This window comes from Lampetra fluviatilis, chromosome 26 (genome assembly GCF_964198595.1).
Source record: "Lampetra fluviatilis chromosome 26, kcLamFluv1.1, whole genome shotgun sequence".
NCBI classification, from domain to species: domain Eukaryota; kingdom Metazoa; phylum Chordata; class Hyperoartia; order Petromyzontiformes; family Petromyzontidae; genus Lampetra; species Lampetra fluviatilis.
In genome coordinates this window covers 6,436,736-6,457,855 of record NC_136300.1, presented here as the reverse complement: position 1 = coordinate 6,457,855, position 21,120 = coordinate 6,436,736, and positions in this window count along the sequence as shown.

Here is a 21,120-nt window from a genome sequence, read left to right as displayed (position 1 = left end):
ATCCGTCTCCGGAGAATTATTACATATATACTGGTTGAGGGTGGGAGGAGCCAAGGTAGGCCCTGAATATTATTTTTGTGAGGTTCGGTGCGGCTGAAGCACGCCGTTAGGAACGTTCCGTGTTTACTGGAATACTGTCAGCGGGGATGATTCTGGGGAAGAGAACGGGAGACATCACGAAAGGGTTATTAGTTGGCTTGGAAATTTTGCGTGCGTGCCATGCGCACTTTGCCTGCATATTTCACATACGTACGTGTATATTTACATTCAAATGTTTTATCTGCAGCTGACAGACTGCATATTCAATGATGCATTACATTCACGTGATGTCAATGTGACACGGGCACCCTGCATAAATGTTTTTTTTTTGTTATTAAAGAAAATCGCTTCGCTGCAAAAGACCGTAACGCATCACTTCATAGCAAAACAGCTTCGCGAGTTATGCGCGAACGAACACGAATATTAAGGAAAAGCAAAGTATCTCGAGCCTAAAAGAAATTCACGGAATGAAACGGGAATTCACGTTACAAACTGTGCATTGCCTGTTAGTGAATGTAATGATTTAGGAAAGTAGCCTCAGCAGTGTCTATTCTCGTTCATGTACTTAACAGCGTGATTGACAATTCCATACTCGTGCTCCGTGTTTGGTGCTAAATATGACCGGGCGGTGGCGGTGGTGGTGGTGGCTGCGCACGTGGCCTGCAATCCAGCACTGTGGAGGCGGCGAGGGCCAGTGGATCGACCGCACAATTGTTGTGAAACTCCCTTTCCATGGGCATCGAGGTGGTGCCATACCCTGACTCGTCCAGAGAAGGCGGTACAGCGAGTGGACACATCGCCATCTGTTTCCATCCGTACGGACGACAGTGTCACCCCCTCAGGCAATACTTCTTATTTTTTAAGTGCTATGAAGAAAGGCCATTGCTCAAAACTGCTCCTATTACATATTTTTTTCTTTCTTAGGCCCCAGTGTTATTGACGAATATGTTGAGATTTGTTTGCTATCTGTGCGTGTGCACTGCTGCCAATGCAGCAGCATTATCACACAATCTGTTTACGGACAGACAACACGATACGTGCAGGAGTCTAACCCGAATTTGCATTGCTCTGTCATTTATGTTTGCCACCCCACATTAAATTATTAAAATGGCAAGTGTGGAGAAGATTGACATTGATTAACCATTGCATTCGGCCTCCCTTGACTGGACTTAATGTCCATCGCTGCACGTTAAAGGGGAAATGGCAGGCAGACGCAATTACCGATTCAAATTATAATTGTGGCGTGCAGAAAAGAAAATCATACTTCTGGCTTGACCACCTAATTTACGTGACCTTCACAAATAGACACCGCTCTAATTCCCTATTAATTACTGCACGACTGTTTAACCTCAAATGAGTGTCCAGAAGCATTTAACACTCATTATGTGTCATCATTACGTGCAAGATTATTCAATAATAATTATGCTTGTGTCGGGGAGGCCTTTATAGGTGCTCGCTAACAGCACCAACGACAGATTGCCCCAGCAATCTGTGCAGGCTATGAGGGGGATCTTTGTCTTTGTCGGGGAGTGGTAGCGGAGTGTTTACCGCGCTGCGCTTCAAACCCACGACTCGAGTTCAATTCCCACTCACGGCCAAAACCATTGACGATTACCTGAACCGGCTCTGGCCCTTCCCTAGGTCGACTCAGCCTCAAATGAGTACCGGGTGCGATGAATAAAACATCGCCAATTGGGAGACAAAGGCGGCCGGACTTCATAGGTGCTCGCTAACAGCACTTGCCCCAACAGTCTGTTTAGGCTACACGAGGTATCTTTGTGCGTGTTAGGTGTGTTATATGCGCGCGCGTGTTTACACGCGCGCGTGCAATACGTGAAAATTATTATATACGAGCGCTTACTGAAATGAAATAAAAAGAAATTAGTGCTTGTAAAAAGGGGGCTGGCTGTCTGTTTTCATTTATACGCCGTTAAGCCGTGAAACAAGCCCGTGAGCATGCATACCTTCACCGCGTTAAAGGCCATCTCTCCAGACACACGTCAACAACACCTCCCTAAGTGGCCCCGTCAGACGACGGGGGCGGCGAACCCTCCAATCCCCCCCCCACCACCGGGTTTTGCAGCTCGCTCGTGGGTACGGATCGTGCATGCGCGATGTCCACTTAACTCGCATTCACGCTCGCGAGTCGCATCGGCCACGCCACGTTTCGCTTCGCCGGTCCCCGGGGAACGCGGTTTGCCGAGCCCACGCGGAGGCGAATCCTCGTGATTGAAGACGCCCCCCCCCCCCCACAAATTTCAGTCACCTTCCAAGAGTCACCGCAACGTTTGGCTGAACTCCTTCTCATTCGCGATTGCCCCCCCACCCCCACCCCACCTCACCATCTCACGTAGAAATCGCATCGCGTTCACGCGACCGGTGAGCATCCGTTGCACCTGGTGGCTTGGGTTTAAATTCGCTATCAGGAGCTCGATTTGCCAGCTAGGAATGCGAGTGCTTTTGAAATGTTTTTCACGCGTTCGCCGTGTTGTGACGGTTGGTACACAGGACTTGTAATCCAGAGAAGGCCGGTGCCATTTCATCTCCCGGCATGGTAGTTGCAACCAAGGTGCAAGGTTCGCAAACACCCCTTCCACCCGCCTCTATCCACCCAACAGTATTGACTCAACAACAACCGCCGTTCACCACGAAGTGACGGTGACGTCCCCCACGCCGCTTGTGCCATGCCAGGTGCACTTTGAGGCCACGTGAAGTGCCAAAGGCCCGATGGCAGGAGGCCCCGGAACCAGGCTCAGGTGCCGTGGGTTGACCGACTGAGATGGCTGGCAGATGCACCAGCTGTTTTCCCACGCTGTGGCAACCCAACAGTATAATGGGCACACCACGGAGTCAATTGATCGGCAAGTCACGTGCGGAGGGGTAAGGTGCAGGCACGACCACCTCTTCCGAGACGTATGGCCCGCAGCGTGGAAGAGTAGGCCAACATAGCCTCTCAAGGGGCTCCCCAGAACTCCCTCGAGTGGAGGCTCATAATTCAGCAGTGACGTGAGCAGGCAATTGCAGGACTGCACCCTTGCCACCTTTACATATCTGGACGTAACATTTAATATTTATTTAGTTTATTATCATTCATATTCTGGTTCTTTCGGTAAAGTCACGTGGAAGGGAAATAATAAAATAATATAAATATAAAACAATAAACATTCTCACGACGTTTCGACAGCAACACAAGCAATCATCATCAGCAAGAAAATAACTTTTTTCAAATTTTCTTGCTGTGGATTTCACACCTGTTGATGATTGCTTGTGTTGCAGTCGAAACGTCGTGAGAATTTTTATTGTTTTATATTTATATTATTTTATTATTTCCCTTCCACGTGACTTTGCCGAAAGAACCAGAATATGAATCCCTGCAGTCACGAAAGCTTTAAATAAAAATGTATTATCAATATATTTGTCTCGAATGTTCTGCCTCGTTTTTAGTGTACACATCGGAAATCGCTGTACAGTACTCATTTAATCCAGGTGTCCACTGAGATCTGAATAAGCTCTTACCTGGTTATGAATTAAAATCATCTAATTAACGTCTGCAACGCTTGAATTAGAGTGATGCTTTAAAACATAATTTACTATGGCAAGTCTGACCGAGGGTAAACTGCGAGCGTGATGAATTGATTGCTTGGGTTGCACAAGCCAACTGAGAATTCCGAGGGATTAACAGAGGGGACTGTATTTTATTCCTGTATTAAATATTGTGTGCCAATTAAGCACAGCATTGTACTGATAACACCAAATACTCGCTTAAGGCTGATTTGACCTCGGGGAGACCCGAGTCGCATTCAAAGGCCAATTGCCAAAGGTGTACACGGCCTTTAATTAAGCCCATGGTGATGGGCTTTTGGTGCATTACAGAAAGTGGCTGAGTGCGCTCACCTCCCCAACTAGCAAACACAAAAAGCACACACAAACACACACACAAACACGTACACTCGGCAAAATCATTTACCACTCTTGTCCGAACGGTGCATTGAAAAGCACACTCAGCCAAGCAGATCCTCTCTAACGCGATACGAATCAAACGCAGATTATTTATCCGAATGGAATTGTATTCCTGCAGTATGGCCACGAGCAGAGCCTTGTTTGGTATTCATGCGTTTGTCGGTCTGTTCGGTTATTCCTCCGTGTTGCTTTTTTTTGGGAGGAGGGGGGGGGGTTACAGTTCCATTAATCACGCCTTGTTGAATTGGGTTGGAGCGGTGGCACAGTGGTCGGTGAGCACCGAATTATTGTTTGGCCACAGCTGACGTCGAGTCGCGAGCGATATCTGAAGCGGCGAAGAGCACTTTGCCAACCCACCACTCACCGACACAGTGTGAATCAGTGCCGGATTAAGCTAGTGCGGGCCCTGTAGCATAAGTTATAAAGAGGCCCTAAATAAAATAGAATAAAACACACGTAAATATTAAAACACACATATTAAACTTGCATAGTAAAGTCGCTGTATTTTTTAGCTTGTTTTACAGCCAGATAATACGACAAATCGCTAACCTTAAACACGCAGTCGTTCATAAAAGTCGAAGGCGGCATAGTACTATAGTAATAGAGCAAGTGCGGAATCACTTGAACCGGAATCGATAGCTTGAAAGCATTTAGCGCTGGGCCGCTAAAAGTGCGAGGCCCGTAGCTGCATGTGTAGCTACTTTTGCCACGAGGATAATCCGGCACTGCATGGTGTGAAGAATTGTTCAAACAACCCGAAGTGATGGGGGCCTTCCAGCGGTGGATTTATAAAGCGCCGTAAATCAACTTCCGTACTTTACTTCGACATTACTGACGCCAAGATATCCATACACGTGCTCCCTTCTGAGTTATTGTTATTAGCTTTGAAATGTCGCAGCGCAATGTGAGCAATGGTAAACAAACTTTACAGTTCACCGTGTTTCTGAATTACAGGATTCAAAGTACAATTTGTCCAGACACGGTTAGAAAATTGGCAATAAACCTACAAGTAAATGTATTGATTTCAATGCGGTTTATTTTAATTTTGAACAAATATCTCAAAGCAGGCTTTTAACTTAAACAACAACAAAAACCGTGATCACGTTTTGCTACCTTTGGTCACTTTCAATTCCAAGGCTATTTTGTTTAAACGGTCACTTTATACCCGAACCTAACTCTCGCTTGTATATATATATGTGTGTGTATGTTAAACTTCTTTCGCACTTCACGTAGCCAAATGCGCGAATCGGAGGTGCGGGCTGAATGACAACAAACTGAACGCAAAAATAAGTTCAAGAATTTAGTTTTCAATCCATAATTCACAGTGTACGGCTCAAGCGGATTCCTCATATCGAAAGCAAGGGCGTTCCAGACGGCCGCAGGAGCGCATCTTAAAGCGCACGATGCGGTGGCCGTCTCTGTCCGAATTTACCATAATCACCACACGTGCTTTCCTTCCTACGAAAAGCACGAGTGCTGCTTTTGGCAAATCGGGTATCCCTTTTTATCACTCAAGCTCATCAGCGGAAATGCATTAAGAGAGCACTGGGAAAGCACTTCCAATGAAACCAACCTAATTGTATTCCCCCTAATTACATTTCTCCAGCACCGTATTGTCGAAAGGAAATTGCCTGTGACCAGGTGCTGAGGGCTGAAAGAAATCCTATCGCCAGATCCGCTCTCAATGTGTGCGCGTTTCTGTGGTTTCCACAGCCATGCAGGTGGTGCATCGGCCAATCATCTCAGTCAGTCAACCCACGGCATCTGGGTCTGTCCCGTGACTCGCCTGCCGGCGGGCGTTCGACACTTCACGTGGACCTTAAAGTGCACTTGGCCTGGCACAAGCGCGGTGGTGACGTCGCCGCCAATTAGTGGCGAATGGCGGTGGTTGTTGTTGTTGTAGTTTTCACATTGGTCTTGGCTACTTAACTTACCTTGAAACACAGAGCTGGGAATTCTAAAACTGTGGCGATTTATCGGTTGCACACGAACGGTGGCGAGTTGTGGATTAATCTCTGTGCCTTCTCGTCGCTGAAATTCGAAATGTTAAACTTCTTTTTGGTTCTTTCCGTCCTCAAACGGCTGCTTGCGTTGTGGCCGAAACGTCGTGAGAATTATTTTATTATGTTTTATTTTTATTATTTTATTATTTCCCTTCTACGTGACTTTACCGAAAGAATCAAGAAGATGAATCCCTGCAGTCACGAAAGCTTTAAATCGAAATGTTAAACTTCGTTGCAAAAACGTTGCAGATAAAATTGCCATTAATACTACAGAGCGCTCCGAAGCGGTTACACCTGATGACGGAGGCTTGTGTTGCTTCCGAAACGTCGTGATGTAATTTAATTTAATTTTTTACCTACGTGACTTTACCGAAAAAAACAAAGAGTATGGATGATATTGGTCGCGAAAGCCTACGTGTTAAACTGACCGTGTATTTTCAGAATTTTAATGGCACCCTCGATGTTTCCGTGAAGCCAATTTTGACTGAAAAAGTGTGGTCGTGATGCCGCGTTACTCCGCGTGACATTATGTTCTCAGATCAAACCAAAGGGATTTATTTTTACGTATCGTTCAAAACGTTGTAAGGGGCCGTCCATAAATGACGTCACGCGATTTTGGACGATTTTTGACCCCCCCCCCTTCGTCACGCGGCGTCACAAAAAGTCAGACCCCCCTAAAATATCTCTGCCCGCCCCCCTCCAAAAAAAAAACATGCTTCAAATCGCTTTAAACTATTGTCATTGTAGTGCGTATTTAATGTGGCGCTGCACTCTAAAAAAAATGTAAAATGTCTATTTAATGAAGTAGAACGTGTTGTCTATTTATTTAAAGTTCCGCATTTTGATGCGACGTCACATTTTTCACCCCCCCCCCCTCGTCACACATCGTCACAAATATCTGACCCCCCCCCCCCTAGGTGCGTGACGTCTTTGTGGACGGCCCCTAACCTCGGCCTGGTTTTCGATTTTTTTTCTGATTTATCCGGAAATTGGGTTACACACAACCCTTACGTGAATCAACAAGCACTTGGCACCAGAGATGTTGTCTAATGTTGCTTTATCAAACACTGGAGGAGCTTTCAAATACGCGAATGCATACAAAGAAGATGTATCATTATTTCTATGAGCAATTTACCCCGAAACGAACAATACACTGTCTTAAACTCCTGTTTTAAATAAAAGTGATATTGTATAAGATACATTATTTTAAAGGCGATGAGACAGGAGTCGTGCTGTATTTTGCACCAATACAGCAAATCCTTGCCCATGGCGTGGGGTTACATTCTTGAAAATAGGCGAATTCGGCAAAATCCGCGATCTGCAAACTCAAAGACAAACGGAAAAACAAGGGTTTGGTTAACGGTTTTTAATACGACACCCACCCCTACTTTTATTTTATGTTACTCTACATCGACCCAAACATTAAGAATGTAATATATGATTTGTATTTCTTCGTGTTTAATATAACTTGTACCGTAAATGTGTAGGATGAAAATAAAAAATACGTAGTGTACCTCAATAAATGTGGTGCATAACCGCGAGAGTTAAACCCACGAGAAGGAAGGGTTTGCTGCACTGTGTACAAATTATTCATAGTTAATAGGCCAAAACAATCATTGCAATTATGCTGATAATTATACAAATGATTGCAATTCAGAGGTTACCCCGCTTCAGTGTCCTAAGACGCTCGTTACAACAATGGTGCAATAATAATGGGTTTTTTACCCTTTTTTTCTGGCAACAAAACTGAAACCTTTTTACAAGGAATCATGTTCACATTAACCACAATACCTGCAGTCAAAATTCAAACAAAAAACACATTCTGATAATGTTTGCATTGTCCTTGAAATTGATTGGTCCACACCAAAGACAATGGTGCAAGTTTCTGAACTGTCTCCGCCTCTCTCCACCCCAGCGGCATAAATGGGTATACCACGGTTAGTCGAATAGCAGGTCAAAGGGTGGTGGGGAAAAGTGGAGGTTTTTCCCCCACCTCTTATAAGTTTACCAGCATGGAAATGAGGGTAAAATATATTCCTCTAGTCCGAAACCCTTTCACTGGCAGTAGCATGCAAGCATTTGTAGGGCTGCATCTTACTGGTAGGAACCTCCTGGTTACACCAGCCCACAGGGAATTATTGTGTCCGTCCGTCCGTCGTGCATGGGAGGGACTGGGTGGGGAGGGAGGGGCTGGGTGGGGAGGAGAGGGTGAGAGGAGGGGCTGGGTGGGGAGGGGAGGGGCTGGGTGGGGAGGGTGGGAGGGGCTGGGTGGGGAGGGTGGGGCTGGGTGGGGGGTGGGAAAGGTGGGGCTGGGTGGGGAGGGGCTGGTCACCCCGTGGTGCCCTTATTAAACTCAACGTTTAACCTACTCACGCCGGCTTGTGCCCGCCCTCACTGTCGGCCATGTTTGCGGAATACACCACGCCCCCGTTGACCCTGGCCTTTGACCGAGCAACCCAACGTTCCTACCAGCTCCCTCCGCAGGAATGTGTTTAACCTTTTATTGTGGTAATTATAATACGGTGTACCTCCGGTGCATAATAAAGCCACGCTTTCAGAGTTTTTGTCCAAGGCATGGGTAACCCTCCCCGCACACTGAGCACACGCTCACCATGCTGTCATTTATACAATGAACGCCCTTCTAAAGTGGCTGTCAACACACGAAATTGTCCTTTCCTCGCAGTCCTTGAACAAATAAATAAATATTCAATACATATATAAAAATCACACAAATGCTCAGACCTTATCAAAATGGAAATTGGGATCCCCAAGGGAGCTAGGGTAAAGGGATGTTTTTTTCGTCTCACAAAGGGGAATTTAAAAAGTGCCCCTTCTCATCCTCTGTTTGTGGGACATTTGATGAACAGCCACGAAGAATATTTACTGATTAATAATCACAGCAACGTTGGGTGAGTATAGCAGCTCATCTTTAACACGTTAAACACAAAAAACGCATTGTAATGATGATCCTTGCATGAGAAAAGCGTCGTGGGTACACGTGTGATAGTGCACACACACACACACAATAATATGTCATTAAATTCAGTGATGTGATTAAACACAACAACACAAACATGTTCACAGATCGTCATCCATCAAGATAGGAAAGGTCCCTGCATGATATGTCGAGCTTAATGGAAAGGCGTCTACTTGTGCATTATGTGTATGCTGGGACAGGAGTGATTGTGTGAATGTTGATTACATTGAAAATGTAAGTTTGTGTCAGCAGTGGCAAGCACAGTGCACTACAATTCCAACAATCCAGGTTCAATTACCAGACACAACACAAAACAGTATATTTTATCTTCATTTTGCCTGGGCTTCAACTCGGTAAATTCAGCTTAAAATGAGAATCTTGGTAGAGTGCAATCCATGTCACCACGAAGGCAGACAAAGGTGCAGTTGGGAATGTGTATCAATGACCACTGACTGAGATGACTGGCAGATGCTATCTTTTTATTTTACCAGGAAAAGCCTATTTGTCTCTATAACTCTATTTCAGAAGCCACCCGGCCACAAATGATAGCTCAATGAAGTGGATTTTCACGTGGAAATGTGCAGCAGCCAATTGCTCCAAATGAAAAACCGGAGGACCCAGAGAAAAATCCACACAACCACGGTTAGAATGTGAAAACTCCAAATATACAGGCATGAGGGTCGGGATCGAGCCCACGACCTCCTGTATACCAGGCAAGGTAGTTAACATCTCACCACCTTGGCACCAGCTGTGCCCTCTACTGTGTCAACTTGCTGCATTTTAGCCTCCCGGCAAAATAGGGTCACAGACACACACACAGTGCGGGTGCTCCCACCGCTAAATATCGGAGATGCGGGGAAGGACAACAAACAAAACACAAAACATATTATCATGATCATATGCGTGGAATTATGGGCAGACATCTCAAGCAGGATGCTCTTCGAAATGAGCCTTGAGTCGCTGATACATTTGTTGGGGTAATTAAATAATTATTATTGTAAATACTATCATCCACAAATGCATTATTGAGGGATTACAATAATGGTGTGACCTTCATTATTTGACATGCCCAATTTTACCCAAAGCATTCAATCGAACTTCTGTACAAAGTATTTGCAAATATCGAAAATTGTACACAATTCAAATCATAGAGAGCAAATAGTGCGTGAGTTTCAAAACACGTTCTGCTTTTTGTCTTTAGTTTGTTGTCCTTTCCCCCGCACCTCTGATCAGCACGGTTGGCTACGTATAGTTGAAAAAAAGAATTTTCGATTTAAAGCTTTCTTGACTGCAGGGATTCATCTTCTTGGTTCTTTCGGTAAAGTCACGTAGAAGGGAAGTAATAAAATAATAAAAATAAAACATAATAAAATAATTCTCACGACGTTTCGGCCACAACGCAAGTAGCCGTCTTCAGGTGAAGAATGAAACACTGCCAAGCTTGGAGCGTATATTTACGCTGGGTTGGAGGTGGAAGAAGAGCGCCTTGACAAAAGAATTTGCATATCAAGAGGAATTTAGCATATTTATGGGAAATGCGCTCTTCTTCCACCTCCAACCCAGCTTATATATACGCTCCAAGCTTGGCAGTGTTTCATTCTTCACCTGAAGACGGCTACTTGCGTTGTGGCCGAAACGTCGTGAGAATTATTTTATTATGTTTTATTTTTATTATTTTATTACTTCCCTTCTACGTGACTTTACCGAAAGAACCAAGAAGATTAAAAAAAAGAAGTTCAACATACAGTACATACACAAAGAAATACATAAACAAGCTCCACCATATATCAGAAACCTCATACAGATCAAGCAAAAACGACAGATCACTTCACTCCACAACCCAAACACTCGTACAACCAACAAACACCCAAACACAAAACCATGGGGCTCGAGAGAGATGTCTCATTTGCAGCACCACACCTCTGGAACAACTTCCCCGAAGCAATCCGCACGATAAATTCCATCACGACATTCAAGTGACGACTCAACGACTAACTCACAGCCACAACTTGCTTTCATTTATTTTACGTTTGAAACACCCTGTAGATACTTTGTAGATCTACAGGGTGCTTCAAAACAATGTTAACACTTCCGTGAATTTACAACAATGCCACAAAAAATGTCCCTCCTGACTCTGGAGAACCACCTGAAGAAGATCCCAGACATGTGTTGACAATAGCGGCGAACAAATGGAGACTCTACGACCTTTTGAAGCTATTAACATATTTTTTTATCATGTTACAGTGAATAGTATCCGTTCATATTCCATTAAAAACGATAGTCCCATATAAGTGTTAATATATTTCTGAAGCACCCTGTATATATCTCATTGTTTAGAATCTTTAGAATGTGATGTTGAGTTTTAATGTGATGGCGCTTTGAGTGGCAGATTTGTGCCAGAGAAAAATGCAATTGACTTGATCTATTTTCTTTCTGTCATTCAGATGTGGATAATTTATTTCATCATTTGTGAACCGGGATGGTTATAACATCAGCCTACAATGACCTACTCTTTAAAACGGTGCAACCGAGTCTTTAGTACAAAATACACGGGGGATGGAACGATGGCGCAGTAGTCAGTGCACTTCGCAATCAACCTATCAACCTGAGTTGAATGCCAGGACACGGCTAACATCAGTGGGGATTGATATCTAAACCAGTCTTAAGCCCCATACTGTTTGGTTCTTTCGGTAAAGTCACGTAGGTGAAAAATAATAAATAAATAATAGCTAGTAAATATTTTAATAAATAAATCACGACGTTTCGATTGTAACACAAGCAATCATCATCAGGTGTGGCAACCACAGCGAGGAAATTTTTACTGAAGTGGGAGAGAAACCAGGGTTAGGGCAGTTAAATAAGTCAGAGAGGGGGAGGGTGGGGGGGCGAATGGGGAGAGGAGTGCGAGCGCTTCATGGACGCTGAGCGCAAAGAGGCACCATGATTACTGCCAAGATTAGATGATGGCGTCGAATGCAAAATAGACGCTGAGAATGCAATTAACTCGGTAAAATAGACTAATACCCGGTAAATAAGATGGAGCAACTATGAACAGTTAAATTTTACTTTGTTAATAACATCTTTCTAGTGATTTAAAGCTTTCGTGACTGCAGGGATTCATATTATTGGTTCTTTCGGTAAAGTCACGTAGAAGGGAAATAATAAAATAATAAAAAATTAAACATAATAAAATATTATTATTTAATTATGTTTTATTTTTATTATTTTAAATAATAATATTTGATTATGTTTTATTTATATTATTTTATTATTTCCCTTCTACGTGACTTTACCGAAAGAACCAAGAAAATCTTTCTAATGATTTAGAGAAAGAGCCAAAGAGATCCTTGCAGTCACGAAAACGTCAAATCTCGAACAGTCTTAGGCCGATTCTTCACCAACCGACCCTGACCCAATGTAGTGAAGAATGGCCAAACACCCACGTGCCTGGCACAACATGGGGAGGCCTTAAACAGTAGCAGACTGATCAATGGCTCTACACTGTGCTTATTGTGTTTATTAGTAAGCGTCTCCTTTCTGATGTGGGGCTGCACAGGTCTGTTAGTAAGTAGCTCTAGATTTGAAGTTTTCGTGACTGCAAGGGTCCATACTCTTTGGGGTTTTTTTCACTTGATACAGTAATTTTGCTGTGACGGCGCCACCTGAAGACCGAAGCTTGTGTTGCCTCCGAAACGTCGTGATTTAATTTATTTGTATTTTATTTTCTTACCTACGTGACTTTACCGAAAAAAACAAAGAGTCTGTTAGTAGCCTTGAGCCAGGTGTGAGCATTTCACATTTCCATGGCAAAGACGTAAGAAGTAGAGAATACATATTCATTTATTGGGCAGATATTCATTTATTGCTTGATTTCCATCACTATCAAAAGGGCAAATCGGCAAGGTGATGTGTTTTGGTAATTTCATCAGGATATGAATGTGGCGGCCTGTGTTATAGATACAATACATTGGAACATATTCTGCACACGTTCCAGCACATTTATGAAAATAAGTTTAGGCGCAGCCTGAGAACATGCTGAGAATTGCATCTGGGCGTTTAATGCCGGTCCCAAAACACTTTACTTATCCAGCTAGTTTGAATCTGTTGTCTTTTCTCAGCCCTGCCAAATTCACCAATACCAAAGGCAACTTTTGCCTGCTCCGATTGCCTTTGAGCATTTTCGCCAATCGTAGAGTGAATGTCGAGTGTAGTGTGGAGCAGTGGGGCGTTTTAGCTCCCTCCACCGTGAACTCGATAACCCCAATTCGATTCCAAGCCACGACTAACATCAGCGATGAGTGATATCCAAATGAGTCCTGCACCAGAATCAATCTGAATCTCTATTTAGACGGGAGGAATCCGATGAGCTATGAAGTATGCTGAAGTGTGGTCAAACAAACCCCATGACCGACATGTTTGGAGAGGCCTTCATCCAACAGTGGTTTGCCAAATGACTTTACACCAATATTTACACGTTTGTCATTTACAGTAGCCAATTACAGTTAGCCAACAGTCGTATCCTTCCCCCGCACCTCTGATTAGCACATCTGACTACGAACGGTGCGAAAGAAGTTCAGCGCAACATGCATGCAACAGTGTCATGTGCGCAGCGTTGAGCAATTTAGTGTGAATCAGGTCTCGGGTGAATCCTGACGAGGGAGCAGTTCTCATCATTGAGGGCAACCTTCTGCCGTTTAATGATTTCAACGCAGAGTTAAGCGATTCTGGCATTTGGTTGGGTGGTGCAGGGGCCAGAGCGCTGAGCTGGTGCCGATGATTACATCCGGTCCTCGGGTGTACGTGATGCGATGGTATCAACACGAGCACCAATAAATACAACAACAAAAGGCCATCGCAATAAGTTTGATTCTGCACTTCATTTGGCTAAATTCGAGCACTAAGAAATTTAAAATATATATATCGGTTCGATTGTCATGCAGTATTCTCATATACAGAGTGGGTTGGAGAGTGTTTCCCTCTCCTGTGTGTGCACCAGAGGTCACTTAAAGGGATCTCAGAGGCGGCTCTGTATTGTCTGCTTCCATCGGCCGTTCTCTAGGACACGAACGGGTCACTCTCCTGCGAGACATTCTAATGGAGAAACGTCGATTCGTGACATGCCGCGGATGGCACGATCTGGATACAAATGATCAAACATAACAAATTAATCATTTTGGTTCACGGTTAAGTGAACTGTACGCACACAGCTCAAGTACATTGACGAACCAGGCACTCCGTGAAGACAGTCGGCTACTTAAATCTCGTTGGGGAATTATCATTAAAATATAATTGCATGGCGCCGTTGTAGTCGCTTCATGGAATTGCGGCAGTAAGTAGCGGGGCCTCTCCATGGCTTAATTGGCCGTGCATGCGAACGTGATTCAACGCCGCTGTGCATCCGGGAAGATCGCTAATTGAGCGCAGTCACGCCATGTTGTCGTCCGATGTGTCTTGTACACCGCGTGCAAGGATTATGCGCTGCATAATAAATTGTCCCAGTTAAGCTGATCCTCAACAGCTGTTTATTTGTTTCTGAAGAAAATAATGTTGGGCCCTTTCCTAAACGCGACCATTGATGTCATTTTGGCTAATGCAATTTTGCGGCGGGGGGGGGGGGAGGGATTGTGGGCCACAAAGCAAAGCGTATTTACATCTCATTATGTCTGGTGTAATAATGATAACCGCGTCATTCAGATCACTCGCAGCACGTACTTGTGATTATCACGTGTGTAGAAACGGATAACGGCTGCTTGTCACCATAGGAATGTGCAATTTTCAGGAATGCCAATGAATATGAATGCCATCCGCCTCTTGAATATAAACACAACAACAACCGCCACTCACCACTAAGCAGCCGTGACGACGCCACGTCACGTGTGCCAGGCTAGGCGCACTTTGATGCCACGTAAAGTGTCAAAGGCTCGCTGGCAGGAGGTTACGGGACAAGCCTACATGTTATGGACTAGCTAACCGACTGGTAGATGCACTCCACACACACACACAAACTATAATTGATTTTGTTGCAATAACACGCAGTATATTACAAAGTTTTTGATCAACTTTAAATGTTAAACTGCCAAACACATAGCAAAGCGGGTTTGATGCAAGTATGGCTTGGAGGTGGTGTTGGCAGATAACGCAGCTCACGATCGGAAGTTTGCAAGTTCAAATAATCGCTTGAAGTGGTGAGTATTAAGATGAATATTACTTTGTGAATAGTCAACAGTGACAATCCAATGGGGTGACGGCTAGCTGCGCAAGAAAGTTCAACGTACGTACATATGGGACTATCTCCTGCCGTGGCAGTGTGGAAATTTCCATTCCAAGTGAACAGGGAGACACTTGACATTGGCGTGAATCTTCTGGGTGATCCGTTTACATGTGCCCACCACTCGGTCATACGGAGAAATTAGAGAGAGAGAAAAACAACAACATTTTATTTCAAAGTCCCCGACGCGTCTGCCACCAAGCTCAATGCAACGATTAAATCGTTGAACTCTCCTCCTCTGTGAGATATGTAGGGGTGTTACGGAGGGGGTGTTATAGAGTTGTGTCGGATGGTAAACAAACACACTGGGCGTGGCTATGTCTGTACGCGAGGAGGTGCTTACAGCGACGTCCGCACCGTTCAGCCTGGGGGGCTGACACGGAGCTGGAATCCCCCGCGGCCCCACCCCTCAGCGGGGGAGTTGATATATAAGGGGGTGAGCCGGAGGGCTCGGGGCAGTGTGTAGTGAGCTTAACCAGTGAAGAAGGAAGATCTACTAGATAGGCCCTGGGACTCCCCTGGATCACTGCCCTTCTCAGGGCCGACCAGGGCAAGCCAGTGGCGTGGCCCCCAGAGCCGATGCTCTTGTCAGAGCCGGTCTGGGGACTCAGGGTGCCGTAATCCCAGCTTAACCAGGGCTGGGTTAGCTAGCCTCCCCTAGCCCGATAGTGGAGGACCTAGGAGTAGGTTAGGTGTAGCCTAGAGCGTGACTTCCCAGTTAAACGGGTGAAGGGGCCGATACCCCTTCCAGTGTTGTACGTCCCGGCCTGTTCTGCACTTTATACTTAATAAATAAGTGTGCCTCCACCACGTCGTCCAAGTTTTCCTGAACCATACTACAGATATGGAAACATCACTTGCACAACATTCAATCGCGCATTGAGAGGAAAGTTAAAGGGTCATTAGAAGTCACCGGGGCATGCATATATATAGGCGCGTCAGTCTGTACATAAACATACACCATCCTCGTCCCTGCTTTGTATTCAATATTCATCAACAACAGCAACAAACGATCAAGCTACAAAAAAAAACACAACACCACAATCATGCATTTTCATTTAAAATGCCAGAATGTAGGCACCGATGCTGTTAAGCGCTAACACGTTGCCACCCGGCGTCTGTCGTGATCACAGTGTGAGTGACGTTAACGTGATACAGCAGGCGTGGTGTGTGTTCATTGAATTGTGATTGATCCACATTGCAGCCCTTGCAATGCTCACCACACGGTGCGTTCGGTGTGCCCGGTAATTCGAGACAAACACAACCTGCCCAGTCCAGTAACACGACACAAAACGCAGCCTGTCAACCAATCCGGTGCTCATTTAATGAGATGACCTGAAATGGCCTATTTGATGTGGTGCTTGTCGTACATTACTCTCTGCATACACCATTACACTGAACTTCGCATTGGTTTAAAATTAGCATTTACAAGTTAGCAGAATGTGGTGCCGCGGTGGCGAGATGTCGTCTCCCTCGCCTGGTCGTGGGTTCGATCCCGACCCCAACGATGCCTGTATATTTAGAGTTTGCATGTCCTCTCTCCACCGTGGTCGTGTGGATTGGTCTCCGGGTCCTCCGGTTTTTCCCTCCACATTTAGAATCAACGTGCATTCAGAGTAAATCCCCACATGTAATAAGCCACTTCGTTGAACTATCATTTGCAGTCAGGTCGACTCTGAAAATAGCTAATTAGCAGAGGTGGGACAAAGTCATTGTTATGCAAGTCCAAGTCGAGTCGCAAGTCATCAAATTCATGACTCGAGTCTGACTCGAGTCCAAGTCACATGACTCGAGTCCACATCTCAGAGGTGGGACAAAGTCATTGTTATGCAAGTCCAAGTCGAGTCGCAAGTCATCAAATTCATGACTCGAGTCTGACTCGAGTCCAAGTCACATGACTCGAGTCCACACCTCTGCTAATTAGTCTGTGGGTCTTAGCGAGTAATTTAAAAGTTGATAGTTTTATATAGTTAAACATTCTAAATGTGGATGCAAGACCTCCTCCCCTCTACACACCCTCCTGCCTCTCACCTCACTCTACTCCCCTCCACACACTCTCCTACCTCTCATCTCACTCCGCTCCCCTCCACACACTCTCCTACCTCTCATCTCACTCCGCTCCCCTCCACACACTCTCCTACCTCTCATCTCACTCCGATCCCCTCCACACACTCTCCTACCTCTCATCTCACTCCGCTCCCCTCCACACACTCTCCTACCTCTCATCTCACTCCGCTCCCCTCCACACACTCTCCTGCCTCTCATCTCACTCCCCTCCCCTCCATATAATCTCCAACCTCTCATCTCACTCCGATCCCCTCCACACACTCTCCTACCTTTCATCTCACTCCCCTCCCCTCCATACACTCTCCTACATCTCATCTCACTCCGCTCCCCTCCACACACTCTCCTACCTCTCATCTCACTCCACTCCCCTCCACACACTCTCCAACCTCTCATCTCACTCCGATCCCCTCCACACACTCTCCTACATCTCATCTCACTCTCCTCCCCTCCACACACTCTCCTACCTCTCATCTCACTCCGCTCCCCTCCACACACTCTCCTACCTCTCATCTCACTCCGCTCCCCTCCACACACTCTCCTACCTCTCATCTCACTCCGATCCCCTCCACACACTCTCCTACCTCTCATCTCACTCCCCTCTCCTCCATACACTCTCCTACCTCTCATCTCACTCCGCTCCCCTCCACACACTCTCCAACCTCTCATCTCACTCTACTCCCCTCCACACACTCTCCTACCTCTCATCTCACTCTACTCCCCTCCACACACTCTCCTACCTCTCATCTCACTCTACTCCCCTCCACGCACTCTCCTACCTCTCATCTCACTCCCCTCCCCTCCACACACTCTCCTACCTCTCATCTCACTCCGTTCCCCTCCACACATTCTCCAACCTCTCATCTCACTCCCCTCCCCTCCATACACTCTCCTACATCTCATCTCACTTTCCTCCCCTCCACACACTCTCCTACCTCTCATCTCACTTTACTCCCCTCCACACACTCTCTTACCTCTCATCTCACTCTCCTCTCCTCCACACACTCTCCTACCTCTCATCTCACTCCGCTCCCCTCCACACACTCTTCTACCTCTCATCTCACTCCCCTCCCCTCCACACACTCTCCTACCTCTCATCTCACTCCGCTCCGCTCAACACACTCTCCTACCTCTCATCTCACTCCGCTCCCCTCCACACACTCTCCTACCTCTCATCTCACTCCGATCCCCTCCACACACTCTCCTACCTCTCATCTCACTCCGCTCCCCTCCACACACTCTCCTACCTCTCATCTCACTCCGCTCCCCTCCACACACTCTCCTGCCTCTCATCTCACTCCCCTCCCCTCCATATAATCTCCAACCTCTCATCTCACTCCGATCCCCTCCACACACTCTCCTACCTTTCATCTCACTCCCCTCCCCTCCATACACTCTCCTACATCTCATCTCACTCCGCTCCCCTCCACACACTCTCCTACCTCTCATCTCACTCCACTCCCCTCCACACACTCTCCAACCTCTCATCTCACTCCGATCCCCTCCACACACTCTCCTACATCTCATCTCACTCTCCTCCCCTCCACACACTCTCCTACCTCTCATCTCACTCCGCTCCCCTCCACACACTCTCCTACCTCTCATCTCACTCCGCTCCCCTCCACACACTCTCCTACCTCTCATCTCACTCCGATCCCCTCCACACACTCTCCTACCTCTCATCTCACTCCCCTCTCCTCCATACACTCTCCTACCTCTCATCTCACTCCGCTCCCCTCCACACACTCTCCAACCTCTCATCTCACTCTACTCCCCTCCACACACTCTCCTACCTCTCATCTAACTCTACTCCCCTCCACACACTCTCCTACCTCTCATCTCACTCTACTCCCCTCCACGCACTCTCCTACCTCTCATCTCACTCCCCTCCCCTCCACACACTCTCCTACCTCTCATCTCACTCCGCTCCCTTCCACACATTCTCCAACCTCTCATCTCACTCCCCTCCCCTCCATACACTCTCCTACATCTCATCTCACTCCCCTCCCCTCCACACACTCTCCTACCTCTCATCTCACTTTACTCCCCTCCACACACTCTCCTACCTCTCATCTCACTCTCCTCTCCTCCACACACTCTCCTACCTCTCATCTCACTCCGCTCCCCTCCACACACTCTCCTACCTCTCATCTCACTCCCCTCCCCTCCACACACTCTCCTACCTCTCATCTCACTCTACTCCCCTCCACACACTCTCCTACCTCTCATCTCACTCTGCTCCCCTCCACACACTCCCCTACATCTCATCTCACTCCGCTCCCCTCCACACACTCTCCTACCTCTCATCTCACTCCGCTCCCCTCCACACACTCTCCTACCTTTCATCTTACTCTACTCCCCTCCACTCACTCTCATACCTCTCATCTCACTCCGATCCCCTCCACACACTCTCCTACCTCTCATCTCACTCTACTCCCCTCCACACACTCTCCTACCTCTCATCTCACTCTACTCCCCTCCACACACTCTCCTACCTTTCCCCTCTCATCTCACTCTACCCCCCTCTAAACACCCTCCTACCTCTCATCTCACTCTACTCCCCTCCACACACTCTCCTACCTCTCATCTCACTGCGATCCCCTCCACACACTCTCCTACCTCTCATCTCACTCCCCTCCCCTCCATACACTCTCCTACCTCTCAACTCACTCCGCTCCCCTCCACACACTCTCCAACCTCTCATCTCACTCTACTCCCCTCCACACACTCTCCTACCTCTCATCTCACTCTACTCCCCTCCACACACTCTCCTACCTCTCATCTCACGCTCCTCTCCTCCACACACTCTCCTACCTCTCATCTCACTCCGCTCCCCTCCACACACTCTCCTACCTCTCATCTCACTCCCCTCCTCTCCACGCACTCTCCTACCTCTCATCTCACTCTACTCCCCTCCACACACTCTCCTACATCTCATCTCACTCCGCTCCCCTCCACACACTCTCCTACCTCTCATCTCACTCCGCTCCCCTCCACACACTCTCCTACCTTTCATCTTACTCTACTCCGCTCCACTCACTCTCATACCTCTCATCTCACTCCGATCCCCTCCACACACTCTCCTACCTCTCATCTCACTCTACTCCCCTCCACACACTCTCCTACCTCTCATCTCACTCTACTCCCCTCCACACACTCTCCTACCTTTCCCCTCTCATCTCACTCTACCCCCCTCTAAACACCCTCCTACCTCTCATCTCACTCTACTCCCCTCCACACACTCTCCTACCTCTCATCTCACTCCAATCCCCTCCACACACTCTCCTACCTCTCATCTCACTCCCCTCCCCTCCATACACTCTCCTACCTCTCAACTCACTCCGCTCCCCTCCACACACTCTCCAACCTCTCATCTCACTCTACTCCCCTCCACACACTCTCCTACCTCTCATCTCACTCCGATCCCCTCCACACACTCTCCTACCTCTCAGCTCACTCCGCTCCCCTCCACACATTCTCCAACCTTTCATCTCACTCCCCTCCCCTCCATACACTCTCCTACATCTCATCTCACTCCCCTCCCCTCCACACACTCTCCTACCTCTCATCTCACTTTACTCCCCTCCACACACTCTCCTACCTCTCATCTCACTCTCCTCCCCTCCACACACTCTCCTACCTCTCATCTCACTCCGCTCCCCTCCACACACTCTCCTACCTCTCATTTAACTCCCCTCCCCTCCACGCACTCTCCTACCTCTCATCTCACTCTACTCCCCTCCACACACTCTCCTACCTCTCATCTCACTCCGCTCCCCTCCACACACTCTCCTACCTCTCATCTCACT